This window comes from Streptopelia decaocto (assembly GCF_964273445.1).
Source record: "Streptopelia decaocto genome assembly, chromosome: 17".
Taxonomy (NCBI): Eukaryota; Metazoa; Chordata; class Aves; order Columbiformes; family Columbidae; genus Streptopelia; species Streptopelia decaocto.
In genome coordinates this window covers 11,613,720-11,635,160 of record NC_138672.1, presented here as the reverse complement: position 1 = coordinate 11,635,160, position 21,441 = coordinate 11,613,720, and the positions used below count along the sequence as shown (strand labels likewise).

Genomic DNA, 21,441 nt, shown 5'->3' with positions numbered 1-21,441 from the left:
ATCATCAGTATGAAAGTTTACAACCTTGAAATAAAAAAAATGTTCACAACAGAAACAAATCTTTCCTGTGATTACAACTTTTATCAGATTTATAGCACAGTGCTGTACTTTTCATAGAAAATATGAAATAACTTTTTATAGAAAATATGAAATAACTGGTATTTTTATAAATTGAGTTCTTGCTGCAGATTTTATGTTGGCTGCATTTATTTCCCATTGTAAATTATGTCTAAGTTTGTGCAGTTTTACTGCATTGTCTCTCCTCATACTTTTTACAGATCTCGAGGTTTCTGATTCCATTTTCTTCTTTTGGATCGTTCCATTTTTCTTGCTTACTTCTGACCTGCCCTCAGTGCCGAACCGTATCACACCACTTCCAAAACACACACTTAATGCCAACTCTACACATGAACACTTACCCTAAAACGGTTTCTGCCTTGTGCTTGGTCAAGGACTTCTCAGTGTTCATATTCGAAGGAGGATGTAACTATATCTACACATGCATGAAAATGCATTGAACTCAAAGAGGGCGGTCAAATGCAATACCGTTAATAGAAAATCTCCTCTCAGCAGCCACATAAAGACCACAGGCATGGATCTTCCCCAGAAAGGAAGAAAATACTGCACCCCACTTCCAGTTAAAACCACCAGATTTCCTTAGCCATGGACTTTATGGATGTCCATAAAGCTCACCCATAAATCCATCCCAGCAGTAAGAATCTCTCACAGAATGGATAATATACCGGCCTCCTCTCGGCGCTTCCTTCCTCCTCTGCCGCTGCAGCCATCTCACTGCTCCACCTCTCAAAACGCTGCAAACACAGCCCGGGATGCGCGCGCTGGTCCCGAGCAGGACGGGCCGTGGCTCCGCGTCCCACACGAGCCCCAGCGCCTCACGGGGCCGCCGCTGGCACGGACCAGCACGGCACACGAGCCCCAGCGCCTCACGGGGCCACCGCCGGCAGGACACGGGCACGGACCAGCACGGCAAACGCAGCCCCAGCGCATCACGGGGCCGCCGCCAGCAGGACACGGGCACGGACCAGCACGGCACAGAGCTGCGTTAAAGCTGCGTCTGTGTGGCTGCGGGGCTCTGCGGATGGGGAGCGGGAACGCCAGCAGGCGCTGCTGGTGACGCTGGTTCGGGGGACGCCGGGCGCAGCCCCGCACCGACACCACTGAGTCATTGAGTGGTTTGGGTTGGAAGGGACGCCTGCAGCCCATCCTGTGCCGGCCCCTGCGCGGGGACAGACAGGGACACCTCTCACTGGATCAGGTTTCTCCAGTGAAGCTCTGAGACCTTGCAAAGCGCTGCTGCTGCCGGGCTGCGGGTGACGTCCTGCGCGGCGTGCCCCGTGTCCCCGAAGGCCGGGTGGCGTGTCCCCGCGAGCAGGACGGCGCGGCTGCGCGGCCCAGCCCCGGCGCTACTTCCGCAGAACGAGGCCTCTGCTCTAACTCTGCAAAAACACACACTTATGTAAAAATATGATCAAAGTTTTATACATGTAGAATTTCCTAACAATAAATCACAGAAATGGATATCTACACTGGGTAGTAAAACTGAACAGATTCTAAACTGATTGGTAAAGTTGCTCATAAATTGTTGTTTTTAGCAAGCTGTAAACAAAAGCTGTATAAATACCAAGTGAGCCTCACAATGTAACTGGGTACACAGAGAAGTACTCCAGCTGCTGCTTTCAGAGAAAATGCACTGGTTTGGGAAAATGTTTGGAACGCTTTTGTTATTACCCAGCACAAACATCAGATCTCCTGCTTGATATCCTGGCAGCAAAGGGAGAGGAAGGAGCAGAAACAAATGCTGCTGACTTTGTTGTCTCTCGGCGTTCTCCTCGCAGAGGTTCACACGCCATGATGTACCTCGCTGCAGTCTGATGGGGCTGTGCAAGGCACAGCTCTGCTGTCTGTATTGTATTTAATTGCACTTCAACAAAACAAAGCAAGCACATATATATTCATGCAAACCATGCACTGAGGGTAATACCTGCCTGATAGAGACAGGAACTATGTGGGATTCCCAGCCCAGAAATCACAGGGGAACACAGTGTAAATTCTCATGGTGTTTGAACGCCCGTTTCAGAACGGAACAGGAGCGACCATTCCAGCCGCTGCCCGAGGAGACACACGCAGCCAGGAGCCCGCTGGGATCCCACCGGGACCCCCCTCCGGCCACCGCGCCGGGACCCCGCTCCGGGCACCCCACCAGGACCCCGCTCCGGCCACCCCACTCCGGCCACCGCACCGGGACCCCGCTCCGGCCACCGCGCCGGGACCTCGCTCCGGCCACCCCGCCGGGACCCCGCTCCGGCCACCCCACTCCGGCCACCGCACCGGGACCCCGCTCCGGCCACCCACCGGGACCCCAGGAAGCCCTTCCCGAGCGGGCGCGGCTGGCGGCACTGTCAGCTCTGATTTGAGAGAACAGAAGGGAACCTTGGGATGGAAAAGCTCCAGGACCTTTGAATTAAATGAAAGACCAGAACACTCTACAGAATGTCTGCAATAACAGTCTCTACAGAAAATTATGAGGAACTACATAAATCCACCCTCTTCCTCTTCACACAGGCTCATTAAAGCAGTACTGACTCTCTGGGCAGCTATAATTCTGCTGAGTGATACCCTGGAATCACCCTGTCAATACCCAGTGGTGTGCTGCCTCTCCAACTATCTGTGCCCCTAATATTCCTCTCTTTGATGGGATTTGCTGACCTTTAATCTGATGCTAGTTTACTCTCATCACTGAAGTGCAAGTCAGAGAGCAATAAAACGGCAACCTCACTGATTCAAAAGGGAGAGCTAAAGCGCCACTAACTGTGAATCTAACCTTTCGTAATGGCTCTCCCCTTAAAAGGGGAAACATGAAGTGCAAGACAGCTAAAACAAACAATATTTAATGCTGACTACAAGATTTATTGCAGCCCCCTTTGCATGAGTATTAAATTGGCATTTCAGGGCCGCAGGCTGAGGAAGAGGAGGGGACGGCGGGTGCGGCCCGAGCGGGGCAGCCCCTCCAGGCCCGAGCGGGGCAGCGCAGCCCCCGCGTGCGGGCGGTGACGGGGTGGCCGTGGGGGCTGGGTGAGCAGAGACCCGGCCCCAAAAGGGCGAGTGCGGGGATGTGAGAAGCAAAGGCCGCGCTCCTGGCGCAAGGGAGCTGCAGGCGCAGGTGTACGTGAGCATCCTCTGCTGGAGCCGGCGCTGGAGCTGGTGCTGGACAGCCCGGAGCAGCCCTGGGCCCGCAGCCATGCACGGCACAGGCTGCCGGAACACCGGCTGCCGGCCCCTCGCTCGCCCCCTGCCAGGGCACCCACACAGTCACCACAGCCCTTCACCACGAGCCGAGGCCTCCAGGAATCCAGAGAGCTTGAGCTGCTGCAGAGGGCCCAGGGGCGGCTGCCCGGCCGGCCGGGTCCCTGGCACAGGACCAGGGCGCAGCACCGGGCACAGGAGGGACCCGGAGCCGTGTGTCCTGATCAGACCCACCCGGCTGGCCGGCCCCTAAAATGGGTGTCGCTGGGAGCAGGCACAGTTCAGCACACACCCCACACACACACCCCATTGTAAGAGGGAAATCAAGTGGAAATAAAGGTTATTCTCCAAATGCTGGTGCTTTTCCCCACAGGAGCCACTGGGGGCTGCCGCATGGCTCTGCCCACCCCGGCCCCCGAGCACGGGGCAGCTCGGCCGGGTCCCCCCGTCCGGCTGCACTTGTCACTGTCCTCGTGTCACCAACAGACACGAGGATCAGTACAGAGCTGCAGAACGGCCTGTCCGCACATCCCGCACAACTTCTCCACCTGTTCTTTATTTACTCCCTAAACTGCAGGAAATCACAACTTGCAACGCGAGCCAAATTTTGCAATGGGTCCATGCGCTTGCCGGTCCCGGGGCCGAGGGGCTGCTCCCTGTCCCTTGTCACGGAGCCAGCGCCCAGCCAGGGCAGCAGCCGGGCCTGCGCGGCGCGGCCGGGCCGCGACAGAGCGAGCACGAGGGCAGACACGTCCCGCACGCCGCGTACACAGAGCAACAGCAAACACACCACGTCACACGGCAAAGGAAAAGAGGAATCATTGCATAACAAATTTCTCTCCAGCTCTCTGGGGAAAATAAAGACTGACAGCTTTGGGTTTAACAGGTGCTGCTGGAAGATGAGCTACTTATTAATACTGCTAGGAAGGGAAAGGATGATAAAAACTATAATGTGATTAATTATTTATGTTTATGAGTATGATTTTTAAGAGTTACAGTTTGTCATGCAAATCACTTGGTCTGGTTCAGCTCGACGCGAGCAGCCCAGACCGTGCCCGAGGGCTCCGCACCACATGTGCGCGTTTCCACGCCGCTAACGGGGCCGCAGAGTGCGGTTCTGCCGTGCCGCCCCCACCCAGCACTGCCGCCTGCATGGCACCGCCAGCCGCACGGCACCGCCAGCCGCACGGTACCGCCGCACGCACGGCACCGCCGCACGCACGGCACCGCCAGCCGCACGGTACCGCCCCCACCCAGCACTGCCGCCTGCATGGCACCGCCAGCCGCACGGCACCGCCAGCCGCACGGTACCGCCACACACGCGGCACCGCCGCACGCACGGCACCGCCAGCCACACGGCACCGCCACACGCACGGCACCGCCACACGCACGGCGCCACCCCGCACGGCACCACCAGCCGCACGCAGCAGCAGAAACAGAGCTTTCTCAAAAACACAACAGCTGGAAAAGTCTCCCAGCCGACCTGCGCCGGGCACGACGGCCTGGTAGGAAAACCAGAGACAGGGGGAACAGGCCAGAGCCCCGTCCCCGCGGTGTCCCCGTCCCTGTGGTGTCCCTGTCCCTGTGGTGTCCCCGTCCCCGCGGTGTCCCCGCTCCCCCCGGTCCCGCAGCCACCAACACCTCGGCACCGGGGTCCCCAGAGCCGTGGCACTGGCATCGCCAAAGCAGCCGCAGATCTGCGTGTAGCCATCACTGCACCAAACACTGCCCCGCACTTCCAAAAAGAAAATGGGAAGCGTGTATTTGGAGAAACTCACAAAGACTTGTCCAACCTAAGAGGCGCTGAGAACGGGAGAGCTTTCTAAGGGATACTAAGAGACATATCAGATGAGAGCAAAGCTGAATACAAAACAGTATTACTGTAAAAAGAACAAAGAAAGGCCTGCCCGCGTAAGAATGGGTAATACATTAAAAATTTAAAACGTGGCACGACAAATCTGGATACTCCCTGCAGAAGACAACTGATATTAATGAACAGGCCTGTGCATTCATTGTCTGGGATCCCAGAGGAAAAAAATAATGCTGGTTACACTGAATTTTTTAAAGAGAAATCCTGCTCTGCACAAGCAGCTCCTCCGCAAAGCACCAGGTTACTCCTGGCACTTCTAACCTTAAAAAGTGTCTAAGAACATTCACCGCCTGGGCACTGGATCCACCTCAAGTCCCTCGTTTCCCGGCGCAATTCCTCAGCATGGGGCTGCAGCAGAGCCGCCTGCCCCACCGCCAGGTCTTTATGCAAGAGAAAGGGCTCCGGCTCGGCTCAGCCGCCCCGCTCAGCCCCCGGGAAAGCGGCTCCCTGGGGACAAAGAGGGGTTTGGTTCCCGTAACGTCTGACCTGACGGCGCTTGGGAAGGACGAAGGAAAGACAAGACGGGGCTCCCTCGCCCACAGGGCCCTGCCAGGTCACACAGGACACCCCAGACTGAGTCGGGCCTTGGGTCACTTCTGCGGCCAGAAAACAATGACCAGGCAGTCAGGAACGCCAACCAGCGCACGTGCTTCTCTGCCAATGGACACGCGCACCACCGGCTCCCTGCGGTGCACCGAAGGGCGGGAGAAGCGCTCGGCTGTGATGCCAAAGTGTCCATGGGAATCCGCTCCAAGCTGTGTCGTGAGAGCCGTCAGCCCCCAGAGCGTGTCCTGAGAGCGGACACGCTGACCGGGCGGAGCGGACGGAGGAGGGAGGAGAGAGAGCTGCGATCCGGGAGGCCGAGGGCAGCCGGGGTGCCCGGGGCCCGTTGCCGCGCGTGGCTGTAGCCGCAGAGCCCTCCGGCCACGGCAGCGAGCGGCGCGGGCCCGGAGCAGCGCCGGGCGCAGCTTCTGCTCACGGGTTCCAACGGCGCTTCTCTCCCATAGGGCCGGGGTGCTGAGCAGGACCCGCACCCCTGAGCGCACACAACAAGCGAAGGGCTCGTTGCTGCTGCTGCGCTGCTCCGTGGCCGGGTGCTGGGCCGGGAGCTGGGCCGGGTGCTGGGCCGGGAGCTGGGCCGGGTGCTGGGCCGGGAGCTGGGCCGGGTGCTGGGCCGGGTGCTGGGCCGGGAGCTGGGCCGGGTGCTGGGCCGGGTGCTGGGCCGGGAGCTGGGCTGGAAACCCACCTGCCCGCAGCAACGCGCGCTGGAAGGAGCTGGGAACGTCGGCAGTTTACACCAGGGTCACCCGTGCGACGCACAATTATGCCGGGTGAACCCTGGTACAGGGAATGCCTCAAGTTTTAAACTGTCATTAGAATATCGTGGCCTGATTTTAACAATACAGCAGCGCTTCTAATGATCTTTAAGGTAATTCGCTATTCAGACCCCAAGCAAAAGATGCAAATGTACCACTGAAAGCTCCTTATTAAATACCCACAGGCTACAGTTCTGTACAATAAGTGGTCCAGGTCTTTTTAGAACATCCTAATTAGATGAACAGAGATGCAGAAAAATGCAAAACCAGGTCATGCAGCAAAAATGTTGGGGGGGAAAAGAAGGCTGCCAAACAACCCCCCTCCAAGCCCCTCATTAAACACCCTCCCCCACCCTGCGTCCCTTATTAAAACCCTTGCAATGTGATGAAGTGCAGCCAAAGGCTTCCAGCCCATCCCTGCCCCAACACAGAGGTGACCGTTATTGCTAAAGTTAAGTTTGCAGTTTATTGCCAGGCATATGTCTAAGTGATGATATAAATAATACTATGAATAATACATTAAGCAAAAACCCAATCTGAAATTAAATTTGCCTTGGGTTATCTCCCTTTTTACTATATACATACAGAATTATTATGTGCTGGGGAAAAAAAACCACAGCTAGTATCAAGGTAATGCTCTCTCCTCCTTTGAAAGCAGCAAGAATTGCCACCCCGGGAAAGCTGAGTCTGACACCGGAGACGGGGGGCAGAACTCCCCCCTCCCCAGCTGAGGGATGAACCTGGGGCAGGTTTCGGGGCTGACCGGGGTTCCCGTCTGCGCGGCTCCAGCAGAGCTGCTCGCTTGGGAAACGTGCAGCGGCCCCTCCCGCCGGCCGTTTCCATCCAGTGCCGGGAGCTGCTCCTAAGCGTATTCACCTTTGTGTCTGCAGCTCGGATGAGTGCCACCCCTTCACCGAGTGCCAGCCCTTCCCTCACTCAGTGCCAGCCCTCCACTCCCTGGCCGGTCACCATCCAGCACTGACCTTGCTTGATTTCCAAGCGCTGCCGCCACGGCCCGCGCTGGCGGAGCAGGACTGACCAGGCTGACGTCCCGCTGCATCGGGACACTCCGCCCCGTGCCTCAGTTTCTGCAGAAGGTGAGTAAGACTACGGGTACTGAGGTCCTCTACACACCCTCAGGAGTCTTGGCTGAAGAGCAGTGGGAGCTAAGGCAGGTATTTGTAAGCCAGCGAGGCGCCGGCGCAGGCCGTCCTCAGCCCGGCACAAAGCAAGGGCGTCCCCTCGAACCCAGTGCCACACGGCAACAGAGACCCGCTGGGAATCCGGTGAGCTACCGCCTCCTCTGGCGGGTCCTCCGGGACCCTCCGTGCCACCGTGTCCCACTGTCCGTCTGCTGCTCAGCGCTCCCAGCACTGGGCACTAACGCAAACCACGGCAGCTCACAGGCTGGCTGGGTCACATGAACGTTCAACAGCACCTCACTGAGAACAGAAAAACTCGTTTCCTTAGTTCCCTGAGGGAGAAAATTGGGGCAACCGCTTGCGGAGCCTGGGGGCGCGCGGGAGGGCGGTTTGCCCTGCTCTGCGCCCGCGACAGCCACGCAAAGCGCTGGTGACACCGCGGTCGGGCCAGGCGGGGACACGCGTGTCCCCTGCACCTCCGCAGCAGCGCCCACAGCGGCGCCAGGTCCGCGGCACCCCCCCCGTGTCCCCGGCTCTCCCCGCAGCCTCTGCCCGGCACGGCAGCTCCGCAGCGCCCGGCAGTGCCGCTGGCAAAGAAATGGTTAATGCACTAATTACCATAATTAAGAGTTGCCAATTTAATTATAGCTGGGAATATTAATGCTGTAACATTTGTTGGAGTGCAGAAAACAAACCTTTAATGCACAGACTTTGTTCGCAAACATCTAATGGAGCCCTCCTCCACTTCGCTTGGTGCTTCAGCGCTGACACAACAGCGATAGGTTCAGATTGAAGAACTTGTCAGCAATCAGGCAGGAGGAGGCTAATTAGCTGGCAGGTTAATGAGTGTGATGGCTCTTGACAGCATTTTGTTACAGCCTCTACTGTATTTAAACAATAAATGATTATTACTTAAACACAGTGGAGACAGTCTTATTAGGAGAGCTAGACCATATATTTATTTTCATAAAAATGAGACTGATTCCTTAGAGTAAAGAATAAAATGTAAAATGTTGGCTGATCACAGTCTCACCTCTGAAGCCCCAGGGTATCCTGCGAGAGCAGGAGAGCAGAGGTTGCCCAGGTCCTGTGCTCTCCAGGAGAAGATATCACACACCAGCATCAAACGTCTGAAGCCCGGGTGGCTATAAAACATGAACAGTAGTGATGCCATTTAAAGAGCCGCCTCGTTTGCCAGCCACAACAAAACACACGCAGCCAATTCTCCCTCATTTCCACGCTGTATTTTCCACCGGGCCCTGTGTGCAGTGGGTGTGGTGCAGTGGGTGTGGTGCAGTGGGTGTGGGTGCAGTGGGTGCGGGTGCAGTGGGTGTGGTGCAGTGGGTGTGGTGCAGTGGGTGTGGGTGCAGTGGGTGTGGGTGCAGTGGGTGTGGTGCAGTGGGTGTGGGTGCAGTGGGTGCGGGTGCAGTGGGTGCGGGTGCAGTGGGTGTGGTGCAGTGGGTGTGGTGCAGTGGGTGCGGGTGCAGTAGGTGTGGGTGCGGTGGGTGTGGGTGCAGTGGGTGTGGGTGCAGTGGGTGTGGTGCGGTGGGTGTGGGTGCAGTGGGTGTGGGTGCAGTGGGTGTGGTGCAGTGGGTGTGGTGCGGTGGGTGTGGGTGCAGTGGGTGTGGTGCAGTGGGTGTGGTGCGGTGGGTGTGGGTGCAGTGGGTGTGGTGCAGTGGGTGCGGGTGCAGTGGGTGTGGTGCAGTGGGTGTGGGTGCAGTGGGTGTGGGTGCAGTGGGTGTGGGTGCAGTGGGTGTGGTGCAGTGGGTGTGGGTGCAGTGGGTGCGGGTGCAGTGGGTGCGGGTGCAGTGGGTGTGGTGCAGTGGGTGTGGTGCAGTGGGTGCGGGTGCAGTAGGTGTGGGTGCGGTGGGTGTGGGTGCAGTGGGTGTGGGTGCAGTGGGTGTGGTGCGGTGGGTGTGGGTGCAGTGGGTGTGGGTGCAGTGGGTGTGGGTGCAGTGGGTGTGGTGCAGTGGGTGTGGGTGCAGTGGGTGTGGTGCAGTGGGTGTGGTGCGGTGGGTGTGGGTGCAGTGGGTGTGGTGCAGTGGGTGCGGGTGCAGTGGGTGTGGGTGCAGTGGGTGTGGTGTGGTGGGTGCAGTGGGTGCGGTGGGTGTGGTGCAGTGGGTGTGGGTGCGGTGGGTGCGGGTGCGGTGGGTGCGGGTGCGGTGGGTGTGGTGCAGTGGGTGTGGTGGGTGCGGGTGCAGTGGGTGCGGGGCTCCGGCGCCTCAGGCCAGGCCGGCTCTGCATCCTCCTGCTTCGGCAACCGGGATCTGGAAACAGGTGGAAGTGCAGGAACAGCTCTGCGAGAGACTGACCCCTTTCTCTGCCCAGTTGAAGGGGGAAGGGGACACCTGACAGCCCTCTTGTGACCCATGAGCAGAATGAGAAGGAGAAGGAAAGTGTCTACACCCAAAAACCAGAAATGCAGTGCTTTGCTGTGGAAAAGACAGGCAGGAATGAGCCCCTGGCTGTAGTCGGAACTGTATTTACAGGACATGCAATTGCAAATATGTGTCCAGAAAAACCTTATCTGAAGAGAATTAAATTGAATCCATAGCTGTGTAATAATAAGGAAGGGTTATTTCAATTTAATATTTAGTGTTCCCTAGGAATTTGTACATAAACATGGAAGAAACAAAAGGCCTCACCTGCTGAGACTAATACCATTTTCGAAATTATTTTTGCATACATGAAAATGATTTGTGCCCCTCAGTGCTGCTGCAGAACACGTGAATAGAGCCAGAACCGGCAGCGCACTCCTCAAGCCCTGCCGACCCCGTAAGGCCGCGTTTTACACGTCTCAGCTCGAATCCCACCAGCCGAGCGCACGCAGCAGCAAACGGCCGGGCCACCAGCGGCGGGCAAACGCGGGCGCTGCGGGGCCCGGCCGGCCGCACACGGACACCGCACGGCAGCAGGGGCCGGGGGGAAGGGTGAGCCGAGTGGGGGCCGGCGCAGCGGCGGAGCGGCCACCGGCACCGCGGCCACGGGCACATCGGCACCGCGGGGCTGGGGGGGTGCCCCGGCAGCGCGGGGGTGCTGAGCCGCAGCGCGGGGGTGCTGAGCCGCAGCCCCGCAGCAGCAGCGCCGCCCGCCGGCCCCGCCGCCCGCCGGCCCCGCCGCCCGCCGGCCCCGCCGCCCGCCGGCCCCGCCGCCCGCCGGCCCCGCCGCCCGCCGGCCCCGCCGCCCGCCGGCCCCGAGCAGCGCGCAGCTCAGCGCAAACCAGCCCAAACTAAACCCGCGCTTTGCGAGCCTTGCCTAACAAGGCAGAGGCTTTTCCTTCCAGACCTGAGGATCTGAAGATCACACCGCGCTAACAAATACTGATGGCTTTGTAAATACACTGAACTCGGCAACAACACAAAAGTTTCCCTACAAAGCTTCTGAACACCTCGGGTTGAAAGGGCTTTTTTGTTTTTTTCTATTAAAATATGAATATCATTTGATAGAGCAATTGTAACCCAACTCCATCCCAGGAAAAGCTGGCATCTGGCAAAAATCACCAGACTCTCTAGCTGTTTAAATGAGAATATTCTTCAGTCTGAAAAATTATTTATAGAGGGTTTTTTTACTACCCTTGTATACTGCAATGTTATTTCCTTTCCCACACACTAGCAAAGTCCATTTTCACAACTGCTATAAAGCGGCATGTTCACAGCTAGTAAAACAACTCAATAAATAGCCTCACGAAGCTATAGCTGTCTCATATCCTTTCCTCAATAAAAACAGAGGTGAACTGCTTATTTTCAGCAGCACACTATAAGAAGACAGAAGCATTATGACTGCTCATACATTCTGACTATCATTTGCCACAAGCTATATCTGTCAGCATTAAATAAAGCTGCATTATAAATGTAAACAAAACACCCACATCTACAAAATGAGCTGTCCGCCATTGCTGGAGGCATGAATTGAACCCGCTTATTGACTCAGCTTGCTCTTTTTATTTATTCTCCTACAAAGACATGCATTTACTTTACCCTACAAGCATAGTGGGTTTAGGGGCGGTAACTTGTCTCCTGCGCAGCTGAAAAGGCAGGTTGGTGACAAATGCAGATCTTAATGGGAACACCATTAGGTGGGCAAACATTGAACTATTATTGAAAAACTGATTTATTTTAAAAGGTTATCCTAGACCAAAACACTACATCATAAATAATTTGCAGGATCAGTCAAGTGAATTTATACTTATGATTTTTTTTAAAAAGGTAATTCATTGCAATCAAATAATAATGCCAGTTCGAGAGGAATTACACTCAAATATCAACTGCTCAGAATTTACAGTCTGCAGAGGTGAAGAGGTGCTCGGCTCCCCAGCAGCACACGCCAGGCTGGTTCTGTGACAGGGCGTTATACATCTTCCCGGGCTAGACAAGAGTTCTGGCCCTGTCACACAGAGCTCCCCTCTGCACCGGAGCAGAGCGGCACCAGCGGCACCTGCGGCCCGGGGAGCGGGGACGGCCCCCGCTGCCACCCGGCCAGCACCGCGAGGGGCCCGCGGCCGCACCAAACCCAGCCATGCGCCATGGCCAGCACCGCGAGGGGCCCGCGGCCGCCCCAAACCCAGCCATGCGCCATGGCCAGCACCGCGAGGGGCCCGCGGCCGCCCCAAACCCAGCCATGCCCCATGGCCAGCACCGCGAGGGGCCCGCGGCCGCACCAAACCCAGCCATGCCCCATGGCCAGCACCGCGAGGGGCCCGCGGCCGCACCAAACCCAGCCATGCCCCATGGCCAGCACTGCGAGGGGCCTGCGGCCACACCAAACCCAGCCATGCCCCATGGCCAGCACCGCGAGGGGCCCGCGGCCGCACCAAACCCAGCCATGCTCCATGGCCAGCACCGCGAGGGGCCCGCGGCCGCACCAAACCCAGCCATGCCCCATGGCCAGCACCGCGAGGGGCCCGCGGCCGCACCAAACCCAGCCATGCGCCATGGCCAGCACCGCGAGGGGCCTGCGGCCACACCAAACCCAGCCATGCTCCATGGCCAGCACCGCGAGGGTTCACGGCCACACCAAACCCTGCCATGCCCCATGGCCAGCACCGCGAGGGTTCACGGCCACACCACACCCCACCGTGCCCCGGGCCTGGCAGGACCTGCCAGCCATGGGGACCCCCCGCCCAGGAGAACGGGACCGTCCCCGGTGCGGAGCCGCCGGTGCACTCAGGACTGCCACAACATAACATGAGTTGTACAAAAATATCGCATGTTCCCCAATTAATAACAGCAATCAATTATTTATATAGATATTCGCGTTTCTACAAAGAAGGGAGAATAATTATAAATAATGCATTGGATATGAGGGAATGGGTTCCTTTTTCCAATATGCTATATAAGAAAGAGTGGCTTTGCCAGAACTGTACACAAATGACATGGACCGGTTTCTAAGGCTGGACTGCAAGGCACAGCGAACTCCGGATTAAGTCCTGCGGGAGCGGAGACGTCACTCTCCCATAACACCCACAGCCACCAACGCATTCCCGTACCGCTCCACCGGCCTGGCTCTGCTCGCTCGCGCCTCGCAGAGCGCTGGCTGTGCTTTCCCACGGCTTTGCTGCTCCAGGTGCTGCAGGGATTAATGCTGCTCCTTGGAAAAGTCACCACAATTCCAAAACTCTCCTCTTTACGTGATTGGAAACTCCTGTCAGGCGGGAGGACGCCGGGGTGTCCGGCATTGCCGGGCCGTCCCCTCGCACGCCCTGCGGGGCAGAGAAACCGGTGACACCAGCAGCACCGAACTGGGCACACGGGCTCTGACACACTCAGACCGTGACCCACCCGGGACACCGGCCCTGCGCTCTGACCGCAGACACAGCGGATGTTGGGCCGGGGTCGCAGTGGGACCTGGGTCTGCCCCGTCTCTGCAGAACCCAGCAATCCCTCGGGAAAGCCGCTGGACGACGCTGGCACAATCCCCGCGGTCCGGGGGCATCCCTCACCAACGGACAGGAACAACTGCTCCACTGCTTCACATCATCCATTCTTCCAGAGCTGGATATTCATTATTCCTCTTTTCCATTTTAAGATAAGCTTGTTAACAAGAAATTATAGGGTAGCTCGGAGCGGCTATCCGTTGGGCTGCCTGCATCGCAGTTTATGATGTTTACAGGAAAAAGAAAATCAGTGTAAGGAGTAGCAGAGAGTAATTAATGTATTGTAGTGTGGAATTTCCAGTTCCCACCTCCATTTAAATCAACTAGAGCTTGGCAGTGCCAGAGTAAATCAAGGGGCAGCCACCAGGGAGAGCGACCGGCAGCGCAGAGCCACGGCCGAGCCCGGCTTCACCCGGGCTCCTGCGATTATTACTTGTGCAAAGCAAATATTCAGCCTCCAACCCTAAATCATTTCAATTCCTATTTCCAAGTATAATTTAATCTTTTTCAGCGACACTTGATGCTTACTTCATCACAGCATAATGACAGATTAAAAAGTTGTTGAATTAAATATTAAAGAGGACTTCAGGCAGTTCTGCATTTTTAAGGAATAACACAGATTGGAGATGAAATGAGAAGCCCAAATGCATATTTTATTCCAAAAGGAAAGAATACATATATTTTTCCTCCAGGCCACCTACTTTGTAATAAAACATAGGGCAGGTTTTTATTTAGTGGATAAAAGCATGATATAGTATTATAGGATTCATATCTCAGTAAACTGGTACCATGCAATGGTGTCAAAGCTAATGACACCATATGATCAAACACAGTCCTTTGCTAAATATATACGTGTATCTGTACGGCATATCTGTACTGTCTACAACTCTATATAGGCATTTACAGTATTTTCATTAGACCACTTAAGCACAATTTATTGACTCTCAGATGTGAAAGTTTATCTTATGATGACACCTCCTGCATGACAGCAAAGCGCAGAATGCAAAACATAATTTAAGCTATTATTGAAATATAAATCATTCCAAGGAAAATTGTGTCAGCATATGAATAAAAAAAAGTCACTTTATATTTAAACTGTAGGTTAAAGTGTCTGAAAGTCTTGAAGACAAATAGAGATGACAACAAGTTTTGAACTTTAAAAGGAACCTCCACATTTTGATGAAAAAATGTCCCAAACTGTTGTAACATAATATAACATTGGGAGATTAATCTTTATGTATAAAAGAACCAAGGAGCACACCTTTAATTTTTTACGTATGTATTAACATTTCTCCCTAGTGGTCACATATACCACGTTCCATAGCTGTGTCTCCCGTTGCGCGGGTCCCTGACGCACACGCGCAGGCGGCAGCAGAACCACCCGGCGAAGCCTGTGACGGCTGCACAGCGAACATGGTGACATCGGAGGTGACGTCGGGACCAGACACCCCCGTCAGCACGGCGGCGACACCGCAGACGCGTTTCGTGCACGGAAACACGGGAGGGAGGGAGGGAGAGGGGCCGCGGGGAGCAGGGTCCCCATTCGAGCACACGCGTCCCGCGCTCGCGGCTGCTCCCGGGGCCGGGGCCGCTCCAGCGCCGCCCCGCGCAGGCTCTGCCTCTGGCTGCTGCTGGCAGGGGAAGTTTACCAGACAATACCCAGGAAATATTTTCATACAGGTTCGCATACTGTTTACGGTATTGGCCACCAGGGGTTTGGGATGTGAGCTGGCGATGGGGTGACCTCGCGTGCCACCCGCCCGTGGGGACCTGTTCTGGGCAGCACAGCGGGCAAAATTCCTGAGGTGAAACGAGCCCTTCTCAGCCATTTGTCCTGGCACCAAGAAGAGCAATCCTGCTACAGAACTGAAGCCTTACGTGCTGGAAACACATGAAAACCCACCAGGAGATAAACAAACTAAAAGATTCCTGCTCTTGGCTGGGGGGCCTGGCCTGGCAGCCCCACAGAGGCCACCCAGGCTGGGTGCCCCAGGCCCGGCCATGCTGCCCCGCCATGGCCCGTCCCCGCCATGGCCCGTCCCCGCCACTGCCCGTCCCCGGCCTGGTGACCAGCGGGGCGCTCCCCACCTTTGCCGGGCACAAGCGGGACCCGTGGCCGCCGGACACCGCGCACTGCGCCGGGCTGGGCCGCGGCCTTCCCACCAGGCTGGGCCGCGCCAGCTTCGGGGCAGCATGCGCTTCCTGATTAGTGGGATATTATTAATTATTATTGCCGTTATTAATACCAAAGGGATCCTGGCTGTCTTTTTGTCAGCGCAACCACTCTGCCTTTAAGTCATTAAGCCGCAGAACAATAACGGCGGGTGAGCCGACAAGAGAAATGCCATTGTTCCCTCTCCCAGCCTGAGCCGCTCGTCCTGCTCCCATGTAAATGAACTTAATGCTCTTCATTCAGGCGCACTCGGAGGGTTCTCATTTACTGCCTCTCTCTCTGTGACAGCATTTTCTCACCAGCCCTGACTGCATAATTAATGCAAATGCAGCCTTAGTGTCATGAGCTGGGCTCCTTTGGTTTACTTTGGTACGACACTTACAGAGGAATATTAACTAGAGAAAGCAGCATCACAACAGGGGTGGAAAATCAGCCTGTCAGGGACTCATTCCAAATGCCACGGAAAGGAGAGCGCCTTCAAGATTGTTTCATCAAGGTGATTGAGAACAAAAACTACTGAGGAAAATTCGAGCTTACATTTATGAGCTTCTCCACATACATTATTTATATCACCAGAACCTATAGGAACACTATTTCCAAGCACATCTTCATATAAAAGCAGTGTTTGGGCTGAGAGCCGGGTTTATTGCGCGCGCGGGGACACGCAGCCGCGGTGCCGGTCCCGGCCGCCCAGGACACCGCGGGCGCTGGGTTCGCTCTCGCACAGCTCCGCACACGCTGGCGCCTCGAAAGGTCAGCGAGCCGCGCACCGACACAGCCCTTCGCAGGGATAATCCTGCGCTTTAATCCTGCCTGTTCCAGCCACGACTGGCTCTGCTCGTTTGTTGTGGGGTTTTATTTCTTTCTCTCCCCAGTAAAGCAGACAGCAGATCTGCACTCAGTACAGAGAATTAAAGCAGGAGAGCAGGATTCAGCTCTGCTGTCACCACTTCGTGCCAGGCGCGGCGAGGACAGCGTGCCTTTCCTACAGAACAGCCAGCCTGGAAGTGTTTATTCGGAATAATCCTGCTTGCATTTTACTACCAGATAGTGCTCTGTCTTGTATTTTTGATCTGTAACAGAAGTAAATTTGCAAGCACTGTATATTTATTTTGCTTTGCTCTTCAGTTACACTGAAAGGCACCTCTTTGTGTGATTTTTTCGGAATTTGAGGATTTTTGCATAATCTTCCTTTATTGCATAGTGCTCCCAGGCACCGCAGCGCTGCTCACATTTTCTGAGAATTCTGCCCTTTACCAAGCTGCTGATATTATGGTTCACAGAAATACGCATCAGCTTAGTCACTGCGCCTCCCCCATCACTGCTAATTGAAAGTGTGGGAATTTTAGCAGGAATAAACACGGACCCTGTTTGTCTGCCCTCCCGCATTGGAGACTCCGGGACACCCTTTCCACGTCGGTAACTGCAGACAGAGTCTGTTTTCACTAGGAAGCTGAGATTTTCTGGTGATCCCCAAATCTGAAACTTTAACAAACCAGCAGCCAAAATGGGGAAACCTGTTATTAAATCCTAAAAGCTGGTGCCACCCCATCTGCTGCACGTGAGCGCGCTGGTTCTCGCTGGTCCACGTCGCAGTGACCAGCCCCGTCCCGCGCTGCCCGGGGACGCGGGTGGGCGCCCGTGTTCTGTCACCGCGTGCCATGGGCCGGGATTAGCGCCCACAACGGCGCAGCGCCCAGCAGGGCCCGGTGCTGGAGGTGGGTGCCGGGGGAGCTCCGGGCTCGGCAGCGGGTGTCACGGCAGCGCTGAGCCCTGTGATCGCAGCCACCGGGCTCTGGGAGGTGTCACCCCCCTCCAGAGACGCAGCGTTTGCTCTTCGGAAAGTGACACAGCTAATTACGTACAGAGCTCAAGTGCAGAGGTGTCCCTGGGGTCCCTGGAGCCAGCAGCACCCGCACCCCCCGGCCGCGGCTCCTCCCCGTTTGACTCCCGAGAACGCGACTCCCGTGGCTGCGCTCGCGCTCGTGCCCCGCGGCCGGCACGGCCCCAGGGACCCCAACGGCGGGTCCGCACCCGTCCAGCTGAACATACAGTACCAGCAATAATACCTTTATCCCCTCTACCACACCATAAACCCGAATGGATCAAAATGAACGTGCCAGTCAAACAGTTTATTTCAGGCAGGAAACAGCCCTGCAGACCATCGTTACAAATTAAAGGTATTCTACTGAAGTCATTTTTAATCCCTTATAAATGAATAACCGTTCTACCAACATTAAATCATTTTCCTCTGCACAAGCACCGTCTCCCCTGCGCGGCGCAGCATCTGTTCCCCCGCAGGCCGGGGGCTGGTGCTGCCCGGTGACACCAGGACGCAGGAAATTCCCCCCCAACTCGCGCCTTCCCCGGCAGAGCTGCCTCGTCTCTTCCACAAGCAATAACGCCACTTTATTTTCAGTAATCAGCACGCAGATGATTATTTAGACGCAGTCTCATAATCCTCCTCGCACCGACTATGAAAGCTCTTGGTTTGCAATGTGGGAAGCTGCAGCATCGCAAGCAGGCGGCCGCGCTCAGCGGCGCGGGGGCTCGCCGGCTTATTTATGTTTGCTAGACAAGAGCTAGAACCCAGCCTGCGAGAAGAGCGACAACTTCTAACACCGGCTGCACAATGTCCATTTCGGCACAGCTCTAATAGGGCATCAATATTGTCATTTTAAACTCGGGATCAGTACACAAATGTGCTATAAATGGGAAAATCCCTTGTGATACTGGTGTGAAACATGCAGCTCATTGATTTTGTTCTTGATGGTCTGCTATTAAACTAGCGAACATGCTGACCTTGTGTGCAAAGGCAGAATAGTGTGCATGCAACATAAAGTTGAAAAACAGCTTTAAAATGACTGTTTAAAACTGTAGACTACCAACCTTAAAATATAGACAAGCATTCCATAGTTTATTTTAAATTGGCAACCACAATTTAACAAGCTATTCTAACAAAGGATTAGCATAGCATGTGCTTTTCTTTAGCCATCAATTATGACACGGGGTAATACAGGGCACAACTTAAGTGTCAAATTACAATATGCTATAGAAAACCACTTTCCAGCCCTGCCTTGTGTTTGCCTGGCAATCACCGCAGCGCGCGCCGCGCGGCCCGGCCGGAGCGCGGCCCCGTCGCCGCCGTCAGGGAGCTCGGCGCTGCTTCTCCACCGCGTCCCTGCCGCTGACCCAGGAAAACACGCCAGCGTCCATTCTGTGCTCTAACTTCAGATGAAAATGCGAGCACGCATCTGCCTTGCCGATTCCATTAGATTAACATTTTTATTTTTAAAAAATTGATTAAATATTGAATATTTCCATAGGATGAAACAGCAATTTCCATTTAGCTTGATGACAGTTTCAGATACTTGATCCGCTATTAGGCATAAAACTAACGGCTTTATCAATCCCAAATTCGGGATGATCGCATGCAGATACTGCCGCATGCAAAATATACGATGCTAAAAACCTGTGTGGATAATTTAGTAAGATTTAAAATCTTCTCTTCACATCAATCAGTCATATTTGCAAATGCATGCCGTATGAATTGAAGAAATAATAAGAGCGATATGTATTTTAAATCAGAAAGCGCAACGACGGTTGTGACGTGGGTGCGAGCGCGTTTCAGGGGGAGCCTGCTGGGCTGCTGCTGCTCCGCTGTCCTTCTCCTGCATTTGCCTAAAGGCTCTCGGTAAATTACACTCCAAGTAAATGACTGTAATTTACCCGCTGAATTCCCTTGTTCAGGAAAAGCACACACCACACATTCCAGCGGCTCCACAGCTCAAATCTACCATTCTCCATGTCAAGAACAATCCAGGGGCAGTAATTTGAAACTGTTTGAGCCTTCAAATAAGGGAAATTAGAAATGTTTTGAGAGCCAAGATTTTCAGTGAGGAGATAAAACCTGATAAAATCTGTAACAGTTCAATTCCTTCTCCTTTATATTTATAAACAGGGCATTAAACGTGCGGTTACGCCGGTGCCCCGGTACCCGCTCAGCTCGGCCGGCGCGCGTGGGGAGCGGCGTCGGGAACACAAGGAACGCATTTGTAATGAGAGGAACATTTTAACGGCCTCACAGCAACATAAACGCGGCCGACCTCGGGCAGGCCGAGCGGCGGCAGCCGGGCCCCCCGATCCCAGCCCTGACCCCACGTGGGCCCGATCCCCCTCCAGCCCAATCCCCCCACGGGCCCGATCCCCCCCCGGCCCGATCCCCCCCCGGGCCCGATCCCCCGGCTTCAATCCAGCTTCTTGTCACGAGACAGCTCAATCCTGACAACACAGCTATGCCTGTGCAGCTGGGCAAATCTCAACATTAAAATATTCTATAAAACAGGATTTTAATTAACATCTCGAGCGATTAAAGCGGAGAAATCCATACGTGTTGGTGATGAATTACCCCACGCGGCGGCGGGGAATGTTCTGGGCCCGGTGACGGATACGCGGCACAGCCAGCCGCAAACGCCGCCCCTCGCCACGCACAAACCCACCGTTACACACTCAATAACCGCAACCGCCTATTTCACTCTGTCTAAAGGCAGGTTTTCATATGGTAAAACTGTTATAAATCCTCATTATCCTAAATAAAATTACAGCACTTTAAACATTTCCAGGGAGAACATTCTCTCTTCTAAACAACTACCTTAGCGAGTAATAGGAAGCAATATGGTTGCACTTGTGTCACAGTTGGAAGTCTTTTTAAACTGTCGCCCTGCTAGCAAACCAATTCTACATATTAAAATGAATGGATGGCTTATTTCAAGGGGAAAAAATCATTTATAAAATCAAGACCATTATTAAGATACTGTGACTTATTTCCACTCTGGAGTACATGAGAAACAGATAAATGCAGCAGCCTATGCACACTGAAATGTCTTTTTTTTTTGATGCCACAATTTTCTTTTTCAAATGAGTCATCCAGGCGCACAAGTGAATTAAAAATTGATCTACATTCCACATGGAGGAGCTGAGGTTCTTACCCGTTTCTGTGTTACAAACACGTACAGGTCTCGCAAACACCTGGCTACGGGCTTTTCTTTGCACAAGGTAAGAGACGGTCGTGCCCCGCGGCACACGCGCCGCGCTCGGGCTGCAAACCCACCTGACCTGCCGCGGGCCGTCCCGGTGAGCGGTCGGCTGACCTCGCACCGGCTGTGTCTGAGTCTGAAATCACACCCTGGCCTGGCCAAATTTATTCAGGACCCTTTAACAGATTAGTTGTTTGGATTAAATCTAATCAGAGGTTCGGTTAACGCACCACAGCAGGTTTGGGAGCACGCACCTTGTAGTCACTGAGTAAATTACAGGAACCCTATAATTTGATGAGAACATGTGGGCATTTTTCCACAAGCTCGTAAATTACTGATTGCTTTTTGTAGGTTCCATTGATACTAATGTGTGCTTCCCTCCACGACTCTGCCCCAGATTGGTGCTGGCACAAACACTACCGCTTGGAAACCCAGGAAATTACTGAAACATGTTTAATCAGGAGGTTTTCAAAACTTCACACGTTGATGATGGGGAAGGCTGCTGCTCTGGAGCTGCACAGCGGCCTGCGCTGGGTGCCCAGGGCAGAGCTCCCAGCACAGATCCGCTCTGATCCCCGGACCCATCGGTGGGGTTTGTGCACAGATCTGCTCTGATCCCTGGCGGTGCTGGGTCCCTCGGGCCCATCGGTGGGGTCTGTGCACAGATCGCTCTGATCCCTGGACCCACCGCAGGGTCTGTGCACAGATCGCTCTGATCCCCGGACCCACCGGCGGGGTCTGTGCACAGATCGCTCTGATCCCCGGACC

General features: G+C 54.9%; 2 protein-coding genes across 8 annotated transcripts in view; one reads left to right on the top strand and one right to left on the bottom strand.

The window, feature by feature from the left end:
- The window catches only part of PBX3 (PBX homeobox 3), a 108,133-nt gene that overhangs the window by 26,109 nt on the left and 60,583 nt on the right, over positions 1–21,441 (bottom strand). The window lies entirely within an intron of this gene.
- MAPKAP1 (MAPK associated protein 1) overlaps positions 14,847–21,441 on the top strand; it is a 149,300-nt gene continuing 142,705 nt past the window's right edge. The window contains exon 1 of the mRNA XM_082067753.1: positions 14,847–14,857. The gene's annotated coding sequence lies outside the window, so the exon portion shown is untranslated. The remainder of the gene's footprint in view (positions 14,858–21,441) is intronic.